The sequence below is a fragment of the Phodopus roborovskii genome, unplaced genomic scaffold (assembly GCF_943737965.1).
Source record: "Phodopus roborovskii unplaced genomic scaffold, PHOROB, whole genome shotgun sequence".
Taxonomy (NCBI): Eukaryota; Metazoa; Chordata; class Mammalia; order Rodentia; family Cricetidae; genus Phodopus; species Phodopus roborovskii.
In genome coordinates this window covers 6,919,928-6,940,334 of record NW_026126625.1, presented here as the reverse complement: position 1 = coordinate 6,940,334, position 20,407 = coordinate 6,919,928, and the positions used below count along the sequence as shown (strand labels likewise).

Genomic DNA, 20,407 nt, shown 5'->3' with positions numbered 1-20,407 from the left:
CTAAATATAAACTCAGATTAACCTGTTAAGGATTATCAGAATCTAAAGAAAAATAAATACAAGCATTTCTTTTTCTTTCTTTCTTTCTTCCTTCCTTTCTTTCTTCCTTCCTTTCTTTCTTTCTTTCTTTCTTTCTTTCTTTCTTTTTTCTGAGACAGGAACTCGCTCTGTAGACCAGGCTGGCCTCAAACTCACAGAGATTCACCTGCCTCTGCCTCCCAAGTGTTAGGACTAAAGGCATGCGCCACCAATGCCTGGCTACAAGCATTTCTGGTAGATTTAGTGTCCAGCCACAATCCAACCAGAGAACTTAAGTACAACTAATTCAGTGGAGTTTCTTTAAAAGTCACTAGTCAAGATAATAAATAAGGAACCAGCACCGAGGACAAACAAGAAATTCATGGCTAGACTCCCAGGAAGGCAGCCTGGGAAAGGGGCACTAAGTAAGGCCCTCCCAGGAAGAGGAAGTTTCAGGAGGCCACTCCTGAAAGCAGGTCATCTAGGGGAACTGACCCAAAGGGAAATTCCCCCTAAAATGGAAGGCTCAATTCAGAAAGGCTGTGGCCATCAGGGCTACAAAGAGGCCTATGTCGAGTTCAGGTGACTCCAAAGGGAAGAAGTCTCATCCAAGAGACACAGTGAAGAACACGTTCATGTTACACACTGGTAAACACAAAAGTAACAACTATCAGTTTTGAGTTTGAAAATGAGGGGGGGAAACTGATGAGAAAGGGAGAGCGGGAATCCACTTCAAAAGCCTAAGCAGACATGATCAAACCTGATTTTATCAAGGCATGTTAATCCCAACCATCAACCATGAAAAAAATGTCAACTATGACATCAACTAAGTCTGATGTCTTTGATTTTAATCTGGATACGTTGTTTGTTGCTCAAGGTCCTCTCCAGTGGATGAAAGACATGGAGCATTAGGTTTGTAGAAACTATCTGGTGCAATTAATAAGCTATATTTATTGTCCAAAAGAATTATTGACAATAGCAAGGGTATGTTCATTGCCATGCTTAAGCCAACAGATTCCACTATGAGACACACTAGGAAGAAGAAAAGAAAGAAAGAAAGAAAGAAAGAAAGAAAGGAAGGAAGGAAGGAAGGAAGGAAGGAAGGAAGGAAGGAAGGAAGAAAGAAAGAAAGAAATTAGGATCAGAGGAAGAAGTTCATTTGACACAATACTTGACAAGTATGTATGAAACCCTGGGTTTGAGTTCCAGCATCATGGAAACCCCAAATACTTGAGAGTTGAAAGCAAGAGGAGCAGAAGTACCCTCAGCTACATAGAGTTCAAGCCCAGCCTAGGCTACATAAGACCCTGGAGAGAGCTAAGAGAGGGAGGAAAGATGGTACTTTCCAGGCAAGCCTAGGATACATAGTGAGAGCCAGTTTTCAAAAACATGAAAAACGAAACAAAAAAATTGAAGAAAGAGGAATCAAAAGAAGGATGAAATTTACAGACAAATGACTAAGAAACAAAAGCTGGTGAGGATATGGGGGAAGGGGAAACCCCATTCACTGTTGATGAGGGAGACTGGTGGAGTCACTATGAAAACTAGTATAAAGAATTCTCAAAAAGCTAAAAATAGATCTACTATATGACCCAGGTACACCAACCACTCCTCGGCATATGCCCAAAGGATTCAACATTGTACTGCACAGATACTTGTCCATTGCTGCTTTATTTTTTATAACTAGGAGAAAGGGACAACCTTAATGTCCTTGAACTAACTGATGAATGCAAAATGAAAATGTCACTCACACACACACACATTCTATGTATTTGTAAAGAAAAATAAAAGCATGAAATTTGTAAGTAAATAAGTAGAAGAAAATAAGCCAAATGTATAATCCAGAAAGACTCCTTCCTTCTCTTTCCCTCCCTTTTTCCCTCCCTCCTTCCCTCAAGATTTATTTATTATGTATACAGCGTTCTGCCTGCATGTATACCTGTATGCCAGAAGAGGGCATCAGATCTCATTATAGATGGTTGTTAGCTACCATGTAGTTACTGAGAACTGAACTCAGAACCTTTGGAAGGGCAGCCAGTGCTCTTAACGTCTGAGAAATCTCTCTAGACCCCACATGTTCTCTCTCTTTTTTAAATTGTATGTGCATTCATGTTTTTCGTGAATGTATGTCTGTCTAAAGGGTGCCAGGTCCTCTAGAACTGGAGCTACAGACAGTTGTAAGCTACTACGTGGATGCTGAGAATTAAACCCAGGTCCTCTCAAAGAGCAATCAGTGCTCTTAACCACTTGAATCATCTCTCCAATCCCCACATGTTCTCTCTTATTTGTGGATCCAAGCTCTGAATCTTTAGATATGAGTTTAGAACCTGGAGTAAACTCCTGGAGTAAATACCAGGAAAGTAAGAAGAGACCATGGAGTGGGAGAAGTAGCTTTAAAGATAGGCAGAGTAAGACACAAGTTATATGAAGGGGGGAATGGGAAAAATGATGGGGGAGTAGAGAGAGAGAGGAGAGAGAAGGGGAGAGAGAGAGAGAGAGAGAGAGAGAGAGAGAGAGAGAGGGCGCAGAGATAAATAATACTAAAGATGTCTGGAAAAGCCATAGGGAAACATATACTTTTTGCTTAAAGATTGTGTGTGTGTGTGTGTGTGTGTGTGTGTGTGTGTGTGTGTGTGTGTGTGTGTGTGTTTAATTTAAATGACATTATAACACTAGGATAATAATACTCCCCCAAGATCCACAGACTAACAAAAGCCCCAGTGGTAAATATAGGAAGCATCACTTCCAGTTGCTGATCAGGGGAGTCCAAAAAACTCCCCCAAACAATACAGGCCACTGCCATTGCCCTTGGTTGTCTCCCAGAACTTGAAAGTAAGAGCCTGTTGCTGAAGATACTATACACTTGAAACAAAGGACTTGGAGGAATCAGGCTGGAACCAATCTAGAAACCTCCTCTCAGAGGACCAGCTCTTATAGTATCTAAAGGTGCTATGAAAGCTGCCTACAGGGAAAACAATCAATAGTTCTACTTAGTTCTAAAGCCTATGAACCACAAGAATGACCAAAGATATCCCTAATGGTGTAATAGTGATACATATCTTGATAGTAACTAGCAGCTGACTAACTGGACTTATGGCCTACTCAATAGGAGGGAATTGATCCCTGGTTGTTGTAGAATAATCTTTTTGTACACTGTGAAGACTTGTCACTCGGATTGGTTAAATAAAAACTTAATGGGCCTAGTGGTGGTGCATGCCTTTAATCCCAGCACTGGGGAGGCAGAGGCAGGTGGATCTCTGGGAGTTTAAGGCCAGCCTGGTCTACAAAGCAAGTTCCAGGATAGCTAGGGCTGGCTATCTTGCCAGTCCTACAAGAGTGAGCTACAAGACTATCTCTTCTAGAAATTCTTTCTTTTGAACCTTGTGATTTGTTTTTCTATTCCCATTACTCCTTGGGTTTCCTGCTAATTTAGAAGGTAGCATACTCTATCATCATCATCTGCTGTCCTTCCCAAGAGAAGTGATATTTGTATTTGTGTATTATGTTGGTTTATTTGTATGAAATTTCCATGTAGAAAGTGAATTTGGAGTTACTTGTTATTACTCTTCCTTAATAGTTGACCCTCCTTTGTCAACTCATCTTTAATTTTCTGAAGTCAAAGCCTCTTTTCAGTTTGGCCTTAGTCCTAAGTTCCATGTAGATGGATGAAGTTGTTTCTTAGTTACTAACATATGTCCACAGCTACTCAGTCATCTATCATCCTGTTTAGGTTTTGCTGAGCTAATGTCCTCTTCTACTTTTCTCTATACTTGGTAGAAGAGTTCAAAAGAAACTACCTTGAAATTAGTCCTTTCTACTGCCAAAAGTTATTCGATTATCTTTTAATTTAAAATTTTGAAGGATTTCACATACAAGTCCTGTGTTTACAACATCAAGACCCTTCACTCATTTAGCATGCACATATAAATGCTGCTGAGTCCATTTAGTATTGGTATTGGTGTGTGTGTGTGTGTGTGTGTGTGTGTGTGTGTGTGTGTGTGTGTGTGTGTTTAGTGATAACTGCTTGGGATTGGATAACCTATTGGGGCTTATCTCCAAAGAGACTGATTCTCCCTTACTCAACAGTCATTAACTGCCTATAACTCTTCATTTGTGAGTGGGACCTTGTAAAATTTCTCCTGTCTGTGTTGTCATTATGCAGGTCATGTTTAGGCAACTATATTGTTGAGATTTCATGAGTTCATGCACTGCAGACTTCCTTGTCCTCTGGCTCCTTTAAATCTTTCTGTCCCCCTTCTTCTACAATATTCTCTGAACCTTAAGTATATCAATTAAGGTTGGGTATACCATGGTCTGTTGTTCTCTGTCTTTTGGCCAGTTGTGTATTTCTGTATTAGTCTCCATCTAATGCAAAAAGAAGTTTCTTTGATGGGGGGTGAGAACTACAACTATATCTGTGTATAAGGATAATTTAGAATGCAGTTACAGAGTGTACTGGCTTAGGGAATTGGCAGTAGTAGTTTCCCCCTAGGATCTGTGACTTCACCAAGCACACGTACTTGGCTAGGTTTGCAGAAGCAGGTGTAGGCAGACTTTCTCTGTCCCAGTAGCCAGCTCCCAAATCATGACACAGAGACATTATTAATTATGAAGCTCAGCCGACAGCTTAGGCTTGTTTCTAACTATCTCTTATAACTTAAATTAACCCATTTCTATTAATTGACTTTCTGTCTCATGGCTTTATTATCTTTACTTTGCATTGCCCATGCTACTTTCCTGCTTCCTCCGTCCCGTCCCTGGCTGGCAACTCTCTGTGTCTCCGCCCTTCTTCTTCCCAGCATCCTCTCCCCTGAAAAGTCCTGCCTAGATGTTAGCCATTCAGGGTTTTCTTTTTTTTTTTTTTTTTTTTTTTTTTTTTCCCTTTTGGTTGGGGGGGGGTTGGGTTTTTCCAGACAAGGTTTCTTTGTCTGGAAACAACTTCATTCATCTACATGGAACTTAGGACTAAGGCCAAACTGAAAAGAGGCTTTGACTTCAGAAAATTAAAGATGAGTTGACAAAGGAGGGTCAACTATTAAGGAAGAGTAATAACAAGTAACTCCAAATTCACTTTCTACATGGAAATTTCATACAAATAAACCAACATAATACACAAATACAAATATCACTTCTCTTGGGAAGGACAGCAGATGATGATGATAGAGTATGCTACCTTCTAAATTAGCAGGAAACCCAAGGAGTAATGGGAATAGAAAAACAAATCACAAGGTTCAAAAGAAAGAATTTCTAGAAGAGGTAGTCTTGTAGCTCACTCTTGCAGGGCTGTCAAGAGAGCCAAGTAGAGGAAGTAAGAAGAACAGAGGAGGGAAGAGGAGAGGAAGGAAAGGGAAGGGAGAGGTAGAGGTAGAGAGGGGGAGGAGGAGAAGGGGGGAAGAGAGGAGAAGGCCCACAACAAGAATAAGTCATATAATCTTTTCTTCCATCCTCCATTAGCTAAAGGCTATAGACAAGGTGGTTTAAGCAAACCTCAATATCTAACCACCCTTGATCCCTTGGAAGCCCAAAACACTACCTCTTCTGAAGGTTATTCATAACATTTGTCTATATTTCATTCTTCCTTACTCTCTCTGAATGTTTTTTGAAATACAGGCAGCTCCTTTACCAATGCTTTGAAAACAGGTTAGTATCATCAGTGGCCACAGACCAACTCACCCAACAACTTCAAAAAATGTCTTCATATCTCAATAATCCAAAGGGGTCTCAGGCTGGAAATAATAAAGTTCAATTCTCTACTCTCTGACCAATATACCTATCTGCCATTAATCCTGAACCCTATTCCTCCTCTATTAATTATCTGACTTCCAATCTTTCTCATCTACTCACTCCTGTTCGATTTTCCCATCCTCTATAAACCATGGGACCCTGAACCATGATTCACTACTCAAACCTCTCAGGTTCTACCTTCTCTCCACTTCTCTTTGACTTTACATATATCATATTTTGTTTTCTACTGCTGTGGTAAAACGCTATGACCAAAACCAAGGGAGGACAGTGTTTATTTGGCTTATAGGTTACAGTCCATCACTGTAACTCAGGGTAGGCAGGAACCTGGAGACAGAAACTGCAGCAGAGGCCATGGAGGGGTGCTGCTCACTAGCTTGCTCTCCATGGCTTACTCATCCCACTTTCTTAATACACCTAGGACTACCTGCCCTCGGATGGCACCACTCACAGTGGGCTGGGCCCTCCCTTACCAATCATTAACCAAGAAAATGTTCCCACAAACTCACCTACAGACCATGTGATGGAGGCATTTCCTCAATTAAGATTCCTTCTTATCAGATGACCCTAGCTTATATCAAGCTGACAAAAAACTAACTGGTACACACAATACGTGCCAAAACCATACATCCCTCATCCAGCTCCCTGCATTTCCTCTGGTTCTATACCTGGGCTACTGGAGAAACTCACACAGCCTTAAAAGGGGTCATCAAAAATCCACGTCTCTACCATCAGCTGCCTGAAAATCCTTCAATGTGCCCCAAACTACTTATTTCTTACAACTCTTTGCCTAGCCAATAGTGGCCTCAAGGTCTGAACTTCCTCAACTCTAAGATGTGATCTCACTCTACTTGACAAAGAAAATTAACATAAGGCAACTTCTTTAAGTTTGTAGTTACACATGACCTGTAACATAATGGTATTCACTTCCTTCCTTCCAAGGTCTTAAAAAAAAAAAAAATCCCTCCTTTTATTCAGAGCTAATCCTACATCTATGCCTACTATTTCATTAATTTATTTCTCCTCTATGACTGTCTCTTTAGCATATAAATATGTTCATATACTATGACAGCTGATCATCATTGTCACTTGATTAGATTTAGAATCACCTAGGTTATGTCTATGAAGTCTATGGATATGTTGCCTGGAAGGATTAATTAAAGAGGAAATACCCACTCTGAACGTGATAGGTATCATCCCATAGGATGGAAGACTAGACTGGACAAGAGGATTTTGGAAAAGACACATAGACAAAAAAACAAAACAAAAAAAAAACTCTGCCTCATGATCCACCCAGATGGAAGTGAGCTTTTGCTGCCATGCTTTTCCATCCCTCTTCTGGCCTTCTTGAACATCAGGCACATAAGAGGTGCACAGATATACATGCAGGAAAAACACTCATACACATAAAATAAATGTTTTGAAAAATGTAGTAACCTTTAAAATATATATTATAATAATAAAAAACTTAAAGAAGTAAAACTTTTATAATAATGTTTGGGAAAATTCAATAGAACTGATGGAAAAGGTGTAAGTCAGAAGATTTATCAAGTTATACAATCATTTCTATAAAAAGGGGACATCATGTTAGAAAATACAATGGGCCCCACCAGGAGCTGGCCCAGAAGATGGCGGCAGCCTTGGAGCTGAAGCTGCTGGAGAAGTCCCTGGGACTGAGGTCAGGGAATAAGTACAGTGCTCAGGGAGAGCAACAGATTCCAGTTCTACAAACGAACAATGGTCCAAGTCTAATGGGTTTGGCTACCATTTTTACCCATCTAGTTAAACAAGCTAATAAGGAACACTTGCTGGGGAGCACTGCACAAGAAAAGGCTGGGCAGTGGTTAGAGTACAGGACCACCCAAGTGGATAGATACTCCGGTAGGGAAGACACCCACACCCTGCTGAAGGATCTTAATTCTTAAAGATAAAGTCTACCTTACAGGATATAACTTCACCGTGGCAGATATCCTACTATACTATGGGTTCTATCGCTTTATAGTTGACATGACAGTTCAAGAAAAGGAGAAATATCTTAATGTGTCTTGCTGGTTTTGTCACATTCAGTATTACCCAGACACCAGGCAACATCTGTCTAGTGTTGTCTTCATCAAGAACAGACTGTATGCTAACTCCCACTAGAAGTCCCTGCTGTGTAGCGCAGCAAGATTAGAAGTATAATGGAAAATGTATTTTGGACCATGGTTCTAACGTAAATTAATATGATGTTATTGTTTCTTTGTTAATGTTGGTAGAATTTTTAACATGCAAACTCAAGTCTGAATGTTATTTGTCCCTTAGTGGAAACTTTGGAATTTTTTATGTAAAAATTCAGCTATTATCCAAACAAATCATGACTGAACTACAAATTATCTCATATTTATAGGTGAAATTTATTTTAATAAAAGTTGCAAATCAGTGGTAAAATCTTTAAAAAAAGAAAAAAGTCACCTTGTCACATTCGCATCTGGATTTTTTGTGTTTTTAAAAATTCACTTTTCTCTTAGATGTTTACAGTAGTTAATTAAAAATTCATGATAAATTATGCTGAGGATTTGGAAAGGGAAGACAGATATCTGTTCTCAAAATATTTATGTGGGCTAGTAAATGTGATTTTAAAAGTTAAAAAAAAAAAAAAAAAAAGGAAATACAATGGAAGAGAAAATCTTACGGAAGCAAAAAAAAAAAAAAAAAGTATGAATTTAGTAAGAATCTCTAAAAATATAAAAAACACTCTCCCAAAATGCAAAAGATTTGAACAAATGAAACAATTCATCCAGCTAATTGGGAAGCTGAGGCAAGATCATGGTAGATTCAAGGCCAGCCAAGCCTAGATTGAGTTCAAGAACAAGCTGGAGCAACCAAATAAGATGCTGACTCAAAAATTAAAAAAAGAAAAAAGAAAAGAAAAGAAAGAAAAGAAAAGAAAGTACTATAGCTACAGGAAAGACTATAGCTCTGCAGTAGAGCACTTGCCAAGCTGGTATGAGGCCCGAAGTTTCATCTCCAAAACTGATCTGTAAAACTAACAATAGGAAATCCCTGAAAATGCAAAGAATTAGTGTAACAAGGGACAGCTGCCTTAGCAGATATTAAAATATTAAGGGGGTGGGGGCACTGGGGAGAATGGCTCATTGGTGAAGAGCACTTGCTGTGCAAACATGTGACCTGAGTTCAACTCCCCAGAACCCACATAAAAAGCAAGGCATGGTTTTACATTCCTCTAATTCCAATGTTGCTGGGAACAGAGACAGGAGGATCATTGGTGCTTGCTGGTCTCCAGCAAATGCTGGAGACAGCTCAGTAGTTAAAAGCACGTAGTACTGCTCTCACAGAGGACCTGAGTTCATATCCTAGCAACCACATTGGGTGGCTTACAACCACCTAACTCCAGGAGATCACTCTTCTAGCCTCCACTCAAACATAATTTTTAATAATTGGTTAAAAATTCCTTAGCTGGTGTGGTAGTGAGTCCCAGGCAACACTGAGCTATAGAATGCCACCATCTCAAAGTAAATAAATACATAAATAAATCTGCATAACAAGTCAAAAGGGGAGTTGGTGGAATGCTTATTAGCATTTGTGAAGACCCATACCCAGCACCACATAAAACATGGAGTAATGATAACTCTTGTAATCCAAACATTCTGGGAGGAGAGGCAGGAAGACCAGAAATCCAAGGTCATCCTGAAAAATGCAATATTATTTAGTGTAGTCTTTAATAGTAAGGCAAAATTGTAAGAAATTGCTGGGAATTGAGAAACTGATAAGAATTCAAGGCTCCACTGAATATCCTCAATTTGGCTGCAATTCTGGGTGGGTCTTTTCTTCAGGAAGTGTTTATTGAAGTGAATCGGGTTCTCCAAAATTATCTCCCTGTTTCCCCATCCTTTGTTCCCAAAGCAAGAAGGAGATGCAATGAATCAACATAGATAACTATAGCTAAATATAATGACACCACACCTCTTCATTCTCAGTGGTAAACTTTGAGAGAACACTGAAACCCCTGGAACTGGAGTTATGAACAAAGTATAAGCAACTATGTGGATTCTGGGATCCAAACATAGGTTCTCTGAAAGAACAGTAAATGCTGTTAACCACTGAGACATCTCTCTAGCCTCAATACTATATATTTGGAATCATTTGTTAAGACAATAATTAAGTTTAACCTTTCCTCTTAGGTAACTGCTAATAAATTTTTACAATTTTTATACATTGAGCAGACTGTTTACATTAATTCATTGGATCTTAATAACTACCTATTTTACAAATAAGCTGGAGTTATGTGACTTGCAAAAAGTCAAAAAGTAGGGAGTGGTAGGACTGAGATGGCCTAGGACCACCTGGTCCCAGACCTGATCCCTCATCACATACCCAAGGAAAAACACCTATAAAAACCACCCAGAAAGGCAATCTAAATGTAAATGTCTAAGTTCTTTTTCCTACTGCATTAGCTGGAACATTCTTTTGGCTTAATTCTCTTAAGTGAGAATAATAAATGAGAATATGCTGTTTTCCTAGATCTAATTGAAAAAAAAAAATCAAAGTTCAAAGAAAACATCCAAATAGAGGATATTTATGATACTTATAAAGTTTTTCAGGGAAGGAGTTGGGAAGGGCAGCCAAGACTTTAGTATTAAATAAAAAGGAAATAAGGACTGTAGAACTGACTTTCACAACATATTTCTTGGGCTTAAAATAGTCTTGACCTTAGAACTGTCATGAGAAAAGACAGAAAAAATGAAGTCATCATAGATAAATTATTCTTTCACAGGAACATGCCTGGTGGACACACAACTACATGAAAGAACACTGATGATGCAGCCCTATTTCCTGCTTTCAACATTTTCAGGCTATTAAAATTACTATACTCTCAAGAACACTTTAGGCAACTTGATAGGGCTTCGAGCTTGTGCTCCTTCAAGGGTATGCTCCCCATACTAAAATGCTGCACCCTGTGAAAGCAATCCATCCTCTTCCTTCACTGAAGAGCATCAATGAGTACAGACACCTTGGCAGCTCCAGGAGACACAATGGCTGGCATAAACCCATCCAGCCTCTGCTCTCCTGGAGCTTGCAGGTTAATAAGTAGTTCAACTACTTCAAAGGCAGGTGCCATGGAGTGGGGCACCGGTGTCAGCAGAACATAGAGCAGGGAAACTGAACCCAGAAGGAAAGGGAAGGGCATCTTATCAGAGAATGTTTCCCCAAGGAAGAGTGGGAACCCCACAAAAAATAAATGTTTAAGACTGAGACCAGCTGAGTCTAAGAATAGGGGTATATATATGTATGAAAACTGCTTGGCTGTAGTATATACTGCAGGGTCTCAACAGAAATTTGTACTGGAGGTTAATACACAGCAAAAAAAATTTTTCCTAAATTATAGCTTAGGTGACCTCATGTGTATAACTACCATCACGTCAAGAAATAGAATATTACCAGAACCCAGAAGCCCTGTGCCTTCTCCAAATCACTGCCTCTCCCCCTCCCTGGAGTCAGTACCCTCCTGGTTCCAAACACCACCTACCAGGTTTTGAACTATGTATAAATCAAACCATGTAATACACAAGGTGTTGGCTAGCCTCTGTCACTCAACACTGTTTATGAAATCCATCCATGTCTTTGTGTGTAGCTAGGGTTCTTTCATCCCTATTGTTACAAGGCATTTCACTGTGTGCTTATTTCTAGTTGTTAGCTAGTGTGAATGAGAGTGATTTTTGTAGTATGTGATTTTTGTAGTGAACATATTTATGAATCATCTTAGCTACAAACAAGAGAACTAGAAAGAGAACCTGTTAGCTAGAAAGAACTGGTGGGTCGGAGAAAATTACTGTGCTAAAGTTTGTTAAATAATGCCAATTATTTTCTCAAATAATTTCACTAGCATACATTCCTACCAACAGCAGACAACATCTGTTCTTTGGTTAGTTGGGGTTTGTCATAACAGACAAGATCATCTCTCACAGTCTGGAGAAAAACTAAAGTGCTGATGAAAACTGGCCAATGGTCCTTCTCTAGCCTCAAGTCTTCATGTGTACTCCATTACATAAATTCTATATTTACCACCAAAAATTCCTAAACTTTACAACTGCCATTACAGAATGAGTCTGAACCATCATTACTTCTTGATCACATGAAATACATATCTGATTATAAACCATTTTACATCACCTACAACCCAAGAACTAAGTCACTCTAGCAAGAAGAGAGCTTGCTTTTATGCCACTTATTTTATATTAGTAGGTAAAAGAGAACAAAGTAGATTTCCTTTGCCTTAGAAACTAAATAAAAATTAGCTTTCAACTCTCCTATTCTTTTTCACTTTGAATATCCTCAGCATGTACTAACTAAACATCACTAACAACAACAAAAACAAAACAAAAACTAACACATGAGGAAGAATAAGGAGAAAGAACAAAAGCTGTGAGAACATTTCATTTTTTCCATTAAAAAAACACTTTAATATATACTGGGGGAGGGCACACATGTACATGCTTGCCACAGCACATGTGTGGAGTTCATAGGATAACTGTAGGAGCTGGCTCTCTCCTTCCATGTGAATCCTAGGAATCAAGCTCAGGTCATCAAATATGGCAGTGAGCACCTTTACCTGTTGAACCATCTTTCTGCTCTCTGTCTCCCCCACATTCACTGTTTGAACACAGATTCTGAAGAGGAAAGGCAGGTTGGACAAGAGGATGCGCCCAGGTCTCACAGGCTCACTGAAGTGGGCAGCAGGCACTTAATTACTCAGGCAAGAAAGGGAAGTCCAGATCCCAGAAGACAATGGGGCTGAGTGGTCTCAGGGAGAGTCAGCAAAGGCCAGTATCCTTGCAGGCAAGGGCAGGATGGAACAGGGTGAGGTGGGATGAAGACAGAACTTTAAGGATCAAGCATGAGAGTCAGGAAATGGGAAGAAATCCATGTCAGGTGACAAGATCTCATCCTTCAGGTCTAGGGTCAGAAAATTAATTAGCAAAACACACAAAGACAAGCTCAGATGTTCAGAGAGCAGAGATGACAGAGCACTAAGAATGGTAAGACTGGAGATGTTCAGATGGGAATGTGTGCACACCATAAGATACAGTTATTAGGATCAGGGTTAGGCCCAGAGTGTGGGCCTGGGAGGAGTCTAACTCTATCCAGCTGAACTTGGAGTGGAGGGAGATGAAAAATAACTAGAAAAGTGTCTGGAAGAGAGCAGCAAATTCAGCCAAGGTTCAAGGAGAAAGGAGGAAACAAGGAACAAAGCTGTCCGCAGCAGGTACCAGCAGACTGAGACTGGAACTGTAAAAGCACTGAAATAGTAATTAGTCAGTATTACAATGTCACAACACAATGACTAGGCTACTGAATATATAAGCTACGGGAAACCACACATTGGTGTTGCACACCTTTGATCCCAGCACTTGGGAGGCAGAGGCAGGCGGATCTCTGTGAGTTCAAGGCCAGCCTGGTCTACAGAGCTAGTTCCAGGGCACAGAGAAGCCCTGTCTCAGGTGTGTGTGTAGGGGGGGGGGGTAAGCTACAGGAAAAGGACTCTACAAAGCCACCTCTTCCAGACCCCTACTCCAAAAAGGTCGTCCTTGTTACCCCAGTGTAGCTTTCAGACAACCCTTTACCCCAGCTTCCTGGGGCCACATCACCCAGCAGTGTTACCCTTGCCACCTTCTTTTGACCTAGAGGCCATAGGTATCCTTAAAGATCTCAGTGCCTCATGTCAGCCTTCTCCACACCAAGTTCTACCCAGACAACTTCAAGGTTCTATGGCAACATCACTCCCTCACAGTTTCTTCCCTTTAATTATGTGGCTATGTAGCCCAGTTCCACCCACACAGGTCCCACTGCATGGCCACACTCAGGACATCACCAAGCAAAACGTCTACAAGCAATTCCAGACCATAATTCATTTCATATGTGTGTGTATTTGTGTGTGTGTATGTGTGTGTGTGTGTTCTCATTAATAATAATCAGTATGTATAAATATAACAACAGGTAATAACTCAAGGAGTATTCAATACATACTAGACAACACTCATGTTTTTGACAAATACCAATTTATTCAATCCTCACAGCACTCTTTTGATTTTTGTTTGTTTGCTGTCTGAACTAAAATCTAGGACATAGACAGGTTAAGTAATTCGCCCAAGGTCTTACAAGTATAAAGTGATAACATTAGCATTTAAAAACAAGTGATGTATAACCAAAATATATACCACTTTTTTGTTCTGCTCCAGGTGGAGGAGCAACTTAGATCTGTGCATCCTGTTTCACCCCCAGCACACTATGCTGGCATCTAATGGCACAGGTCAGTTCGCCTGTTGCTGGGCTTCTGTGCCTGGCTGCCTGGCCTCTTCTGCAGCCTTCACTGACACACATGCCATTCATAGCACTGTGTCGTTCCATCTTTTAGGGCACTGTGTATCTTAAGCACAACCATCTGTTCCCTTTAAAATGACGCTTACTGCTCCTTACCTCACCTATTCTTCTAGTCCCCCAGATCCCTATAATGCCTGTCATTTCTATTAGACTTACCCATCTCTTGCTCCCTCATCTGCCATCTCAACAGTTAGCTAACAGACATTCTGTAAAATGTCAAACTCCTCGTCTAAACACAAGGGTGGCTAAGCCCTGCTGAAGAAAAACATCGCACAAGTTTCTGGAATGGCACCTCAATGTACAACCTCCCACAACAGGGCATCAACTTCTGTATCCCTGGCTCTGCTCTTCAGCTCCTCATACAATCACCAGCACATTCATTAGGAAACATTACTAAGAGCCTTGTCCCTCCAAAAGAGCTCAGGATAGCATGTCCTTTAGTCCTCAGCCAAGAACCGTACTTCTCTTGAGTTACTCCTAGTTTTCCTATTTGGAGAGGCTGTGAGAAACTCAGAGCCAAATGTGTGACCCAGCCCCAGGCAACCATGCATGTCCTTGTGGCATGCATTTCCACATACTGCCCCAGCTCCTGACCTAACTGATCAGTCCACCTTTGAGCTCTCTTGGACCCATCCCCTACATGTCTCTCTACGTGGTCTTTAAGTTTCTTCAAATTCTTTTCAAAACCAAGTAAGGTAGGGCAGTTCCATGCTGAGGACCTCCCCCTCAGCTATTCCCCGCATTCTGACAGAATGTGAGTCAGGCTGGATGGACTTCCAAAGCTTACATTTGTCACCACAGGTGGATGAGGTATCTGTACACTGTGCCAACAGTTTTGGATTGTGCAAACAAGCTTCTTGAGCAAGAGTCCCTAAATACTTACCAGTTTATTTCCAACAGCCTAGTGAACACCACATAATTCTGTCAGTATCATTCCAGAAATGTCATGTGGCATTTTTCTCAAGTTAGATGTGCTATAAAATCAACAAATACCACGAACTATTCAAAAGAGGCAATCCAAAAATTTTAAACCTATGCTCATATACAATAAACAATTATAAACTAGATACATTTTGCAAAGTGTATTTTATATACCTGCTGGATGAAAAGATAAGCAAGGAATGTCACTTGGGAGGTAGAGGATGGAGGATCAGTTGCAGGGGGCAGCCTGGGCTACAAAGTAAGAACCTGCTTTAAGAAAACAAAGAGAAAAGACAAGCTTCAGAGAAATTGCTAAAATAAAACCTATGAATATATGACTACATTCCATTTATTTTTGTAAAAAGAACTATGGATTTGGGCAGAGGATGTGGCTCAATTGGTAGATCACTTGCCTAGCATGCATGATGCTTTGGGTTGGATCTCTAACAACTTACAAGCCAGGTGCCATGGATGGTGACACATGCCTGTCATGCTAGCACTTGGGAAGAAAGGAGAACTAAAAGTTCAAGGTCATCCTCAGTGACACACTAAGTTTGAGATCAGCCTGGGATACATGAGACCCTATTAAAAGGGAAAAAAAGAAAGAAAGAAAAAGACTCTATATCATTCGATTCAGAGAGAAATCACCATGTAAACTTCTAAAAGGAAGAGAAAAAAATAGTATTAAGGTAACCATAATCCCATGGAATTGCAGGGTTCAGGGAAGTCAAACTAAGATGGCATCAAGTCAAACCCTACTTGGGCATGCTCTAAAGCCATCACAAGAAGGTTAGTAAGGACAGGAACTGGAACTTGGGAGATTCCTTTCCCTCTCCCTGATCTTTTTCCATTGTATAATCTGTGTCAGTCAGGAAGCCTGTAATTGTAAGGAAAGAAATTTAACCTCAAAATACCATGTGATGAAATGAATTTAATGATTCATGCCAATGCAAAGTCTAGCATTAGATATCAGAACTTCTGGCAAGGTCCAGACAGACTCCCACTCTCTAACTGTAATTCTCCAAGTTGTTCTCTTTGAGTTGCTCTGCCCTCATTGCCAGGGGCTGGAGGGGTGTTGAAGCTGATTGAACCACCGGTAGAAGAAGCCATGACTTCTGTATCTACTTAAAAAGAGGACTCCACATATTGAGAACACCTGTTTTAAATTTGAGAGTACTGATACACTTCTATGGAGGTTGAGTCGTTTGTGTTTTGTTTTGTCTATGACAACAGTCAGTCCAGACTACCAGGCAAGGAGGAAATGAAGATCAGTAAGATTGGACAGACAACTTGCTCCAAGTTACAGTTAGCAGATTCATTAGAACACAACATGCAGTGATACTGTCACAGGAATGCAAAACCAACAGATAGTAACTATGAGAGTACTTGATAAAATGAGAAGTAATGACATGTAATCCTGGATACTCGTCACACTAAGACAGGAAAATCATAAGTTCAAGACCTGCCAGGACTACACAGTAAGATCAAAGCCAACATAGGCAACTTAGTGAAGCTCTTCTCAAAATAGAAGGGAGGGCTGAGGATACAGTGCCTACCAGGGGAAGGAAAAGAGAGATGGGGAGAGATTATTATTATTATTATTATTATTATTATTATTATTACCCAGTCTTCTCTTAGCAAACAAGATAAATGGAAATTTTCTCCAGCAATTGTAATATGCAAAATGCCTGAGAGTCATTATAAGGAAAAACCATCATTACATATGAAGGTGGGGTTAATTCTTAAACTGACAAACACTGGGAAGCCTAAACTCCAATACAGGGCAACATTGGCCAACATCCTTTCTTCTTCTAAGGTGTGTTCCCATTCCAAATGCCTGCTTTTCCAGGAACACTGCTGCCAATCACGGAGGATATCTACTGGATACTAAAAGTAGGTATGCCAGGCAGGCTCATCTTATTGTTTCCTCCCTAAGAATTTTCAAATTGTAATTAAGAGAAAAGGCATTCCATTAATAAAACTATGAAAGGGGGTTAGATGCATTGTTGCCTGTTGAACAACACAAAGCAATCCTAGAAAACAAAAGATAACATTTGTCAGAGGCCAGCATACCTATATCCTTGACTTTGTTCAGTTACTTAAGCCAGCCTATGGTGGTCCACAAATTCCCTTTTTGGCCTCAGCTAGCATTCAAAACAATTAAAAAAAAAAAATCCCAACCAACTTACAGTTGGCCTTTCCTATATATCTATATATCTGTAGGCTCTAAACTTACAAATTTAAACAACCATGAATAGAAAATATATATGTAGAAAAAATGTGCCTGCACTAAACATGTGCAGACTTCTCTTTCTTGTCATTACTAGAGAAATAACAACTATTTGCAAAGCACTAGATGTAAGTCATCTAAGAATGATTTAAAGTGTATGAGGGAAGATACACACAGAGGCCTTGGACATTCACAGACCTGCTATCTAAGGCCTTAGAACTGTGGTCCAGAAAATAAGACAAAAAAAATATTTGTGATATCTCACAAAGCTGACAAAAGGGAAGTAAAAAAATACAGACACAGTGAATACAGCTGTGATATGAGAAATAAACACAGTCCCTGGCTTACAGCATATCTTTTGTTATAATATTTGGTCTTTTGTCCTCTAACAGCTCTGGAGAAGTTCGAGAAAAATAAAGGCAAAGGCAAAAAGTTAGAAGTGGCAGCAAAGACCCAACATCCCCACACCTAGGAGGCTGAGGTTAGAAGATCTAAATTAAAGACCTGGGACAAGGGTGTGGGCCCCAAATTGTTACAATTAAAAATAGAAATGAAGGTATAAGAAATGGTTTGTGTTGTTGATAACAAGCCCCTTTCACATGAATTTGTTAGTAAGATGATTTATGAAAAGCCCTTAGATAACTGTAAGAGGGGGAACTAGTTGCCTGGGGAACCAAATATGTGGCTAAAGGGTGCAATTTTCAAGCTCCTCTGAGAAATGGAAGGGAAGGGAGGGAAGGGAAGAAGAAGGAGAGGTGAGATGGTTTTAATAAAAATAGCCCCCATATGCTCGTATATTTGAATGCTTAGACATCAGGGAGTACCCCTACTTGAGAATTAGGTGTGGTCTCCTTGGAAGAAGTGTGTCACAGGGGTGGGCTTTGAAGTTTCAAAAGCTCAAGCCAGGCCCAGTGTCTGGCTCTTCTTGCTGCCCGCGGATCCAGATGTAGAACTCTCAGCTCCTCCTCCAGCACCAGGTCTGCCTACATGTAGTCCATGATGATAATGGACTACACCTCTGAAACTATAAGCAAGTCCCATTTAAATGCTTTCCTTTATAAGAGTTTCTGTAGTCATGATGTGTCTTCACAGCAGTAGAACACTGACTATGACAGGACAAAATGGGAGGAGAGGGAAGGATAAAAAAACTAAAAGTTGAGTCTATGAAAAATGGCCAATGATTTAGCCAACTACAAAGCTTTGGTAACTAGGGGACAAGAAGGGGTAATTTAGCATATGTGTGAGTGTGATCAGAATACACTACACACAGGTATGAAAACATCACAATGAAATGCATTACTTTATATAATTAATATATGCTAATAAAATTTTAAAAATAAGAAAACAAAAGGATGAGTTCAGGAAGCTTCCAAGGTCTTTTTACTTTTTTAAGTATTTCTTTAATAATTTATTTAGCTTTATTTTATGTGCATTGGTGTGAGAGTAACAGATCCCCTGTTACAGACAGTGTGAGCCACCATGTGGGTGCTGGGAATTGAACCCTGGTCCTCTGGAAGAGCAATCTGTGATCTTAACCACTGAGCCATCTCTCCAGCCCCAGTATTTTCTTTCTTTCTTTTCTTTTCTTTTTTAACTGACTTTTAAAAAGATAATTTTTATGTGCATGAGTATCTTGCCTGCCTGTGTGTGTACATCCCTGGTGCCATCAGCAGCTCCGGGATCCAGGATCCCCTGGAACTGGAGTCATAGGCAGTGATTAGCTACCATGTTAGTTCTGGAAATCAGTCTCAGGTCTTCTGGAAGAGCTCTTCACCATGAGCCATTTCCCCCAGGCCCTTGCTGTGTTTCTTTATTGTATGTGCATTTTGGGGGTTCCAGGGATTGAACTCATGTCATCAGACTTGCACAGCAAACACTTTATACACTGAGCTATCCTGGAACACACTTCCAAGTTCTTCAAACAGAAAAGGTCCATAAGCCAGAAAGGTAGTACAGCTATGTCACTGGAGCAGAAGGTGAAAAGTCCAACTTGGTTTTCCTGCCATTGTGTCAAAATACCTGCTGACTCCAAATGAGTGTTGCTGGGGAAAGTCAGGTACAACGCACATGCCATACCTGGGATCCTGACTGGGGCCTGGTTGTAGGACAGAAACGTTATCCTGATTTGAGTGTCCATACACTGAAAGAGCATGTTTAATTCAGTGGCTTCGACCAAAGACCACCTCTACTTCAGGGTGTCATAACAAAACTAGCACCATAAACAAAAGAACCTGAACCAAATCCATGGGATCACCCAGAGACTTGCTAGGGGACCTGAAGCTGTCCTACACTGCAAAAACAGTCTTTGCATCTCAAGGATAACACAGATGTTCGTAAAGAAAATTATTTGTTTTCATTTATAGACCAAAACCTCAGCACACCCTTGTTTCTATTTCCATTATTAGTATATTCAGCAGCAACTTCTCCACTGACTCCCTGGTCAGCAGCTGTAGATAAGCACAAGATAAAAGACCACCACTTAAATGGCACATAACAGGTCAGAAGGTCTGTCCCACACCCTCCCTCATATCTTCATTTTAATACAAGACACTATGGCTCACAAAGAATTATATGATTTTGTCCAACCTATAGTTAAAATAAACTAAAGCCAGAACTCAAGCCTGTCTTCATCTCTACTTTATCTGCCTTCTTTGACCATATAATAACAACAATATTTCAGCTTTCTGAATAAACAGCACAGAATTAGGGGTGATGAGAGACAAACCTGTCCTCTTCAGAATTTGTTATGTTATCCATCTTCACATTGCTTTAAAAAAAAAAAAAAACAAAACAAAAAAAAAAAAAAAACCTAAGTACCCAGCCCACAGTAAACATTAGGGGAAAATGTACATTGAATGAGTAAGAAAATAATAAGAAATTTATTTACTATTTGAAAATTTATGAAACCAGAGATAAAATGAAGAGAGAAAGCCCATAATGGAATTCAAGTACTTTCTAATTCTTAGTCTCCAAAATCTAGAGATTACAGTTTTTCACCAGTACTGAAAATGACTACATGCTACTCACTCAGTAGCTATCAATGCCTCCATAAAGTTCTGAGCCTATGAAAATCCTGCTAGACCACAAGTTCTGTCTTCTTCATTCCCAAGCAAAGCT

General features: G+C 40.0%; 1 protein-coding gene and 1 pseudogene across 1 annotated transcript in view; one reads left to right on the top strand and one right to left on the bottom strand.

The window, feature by feature from the left end:
* The window catches only part of Pde8a (phosphodiesterase 8A), a 115,102-nt gene that overhangs the window by 81,280 nt on the left and 13,415 nt on the right, over nucleotides 1-20,407 (bottom strand). The window lies entirely within an intron of this gene.
* Nucleotides 7,389-7,914, top strand: LOC127238073 (eukaryotic translation elongation factor 1 epsilon-1-like; annotated as a pseudogene).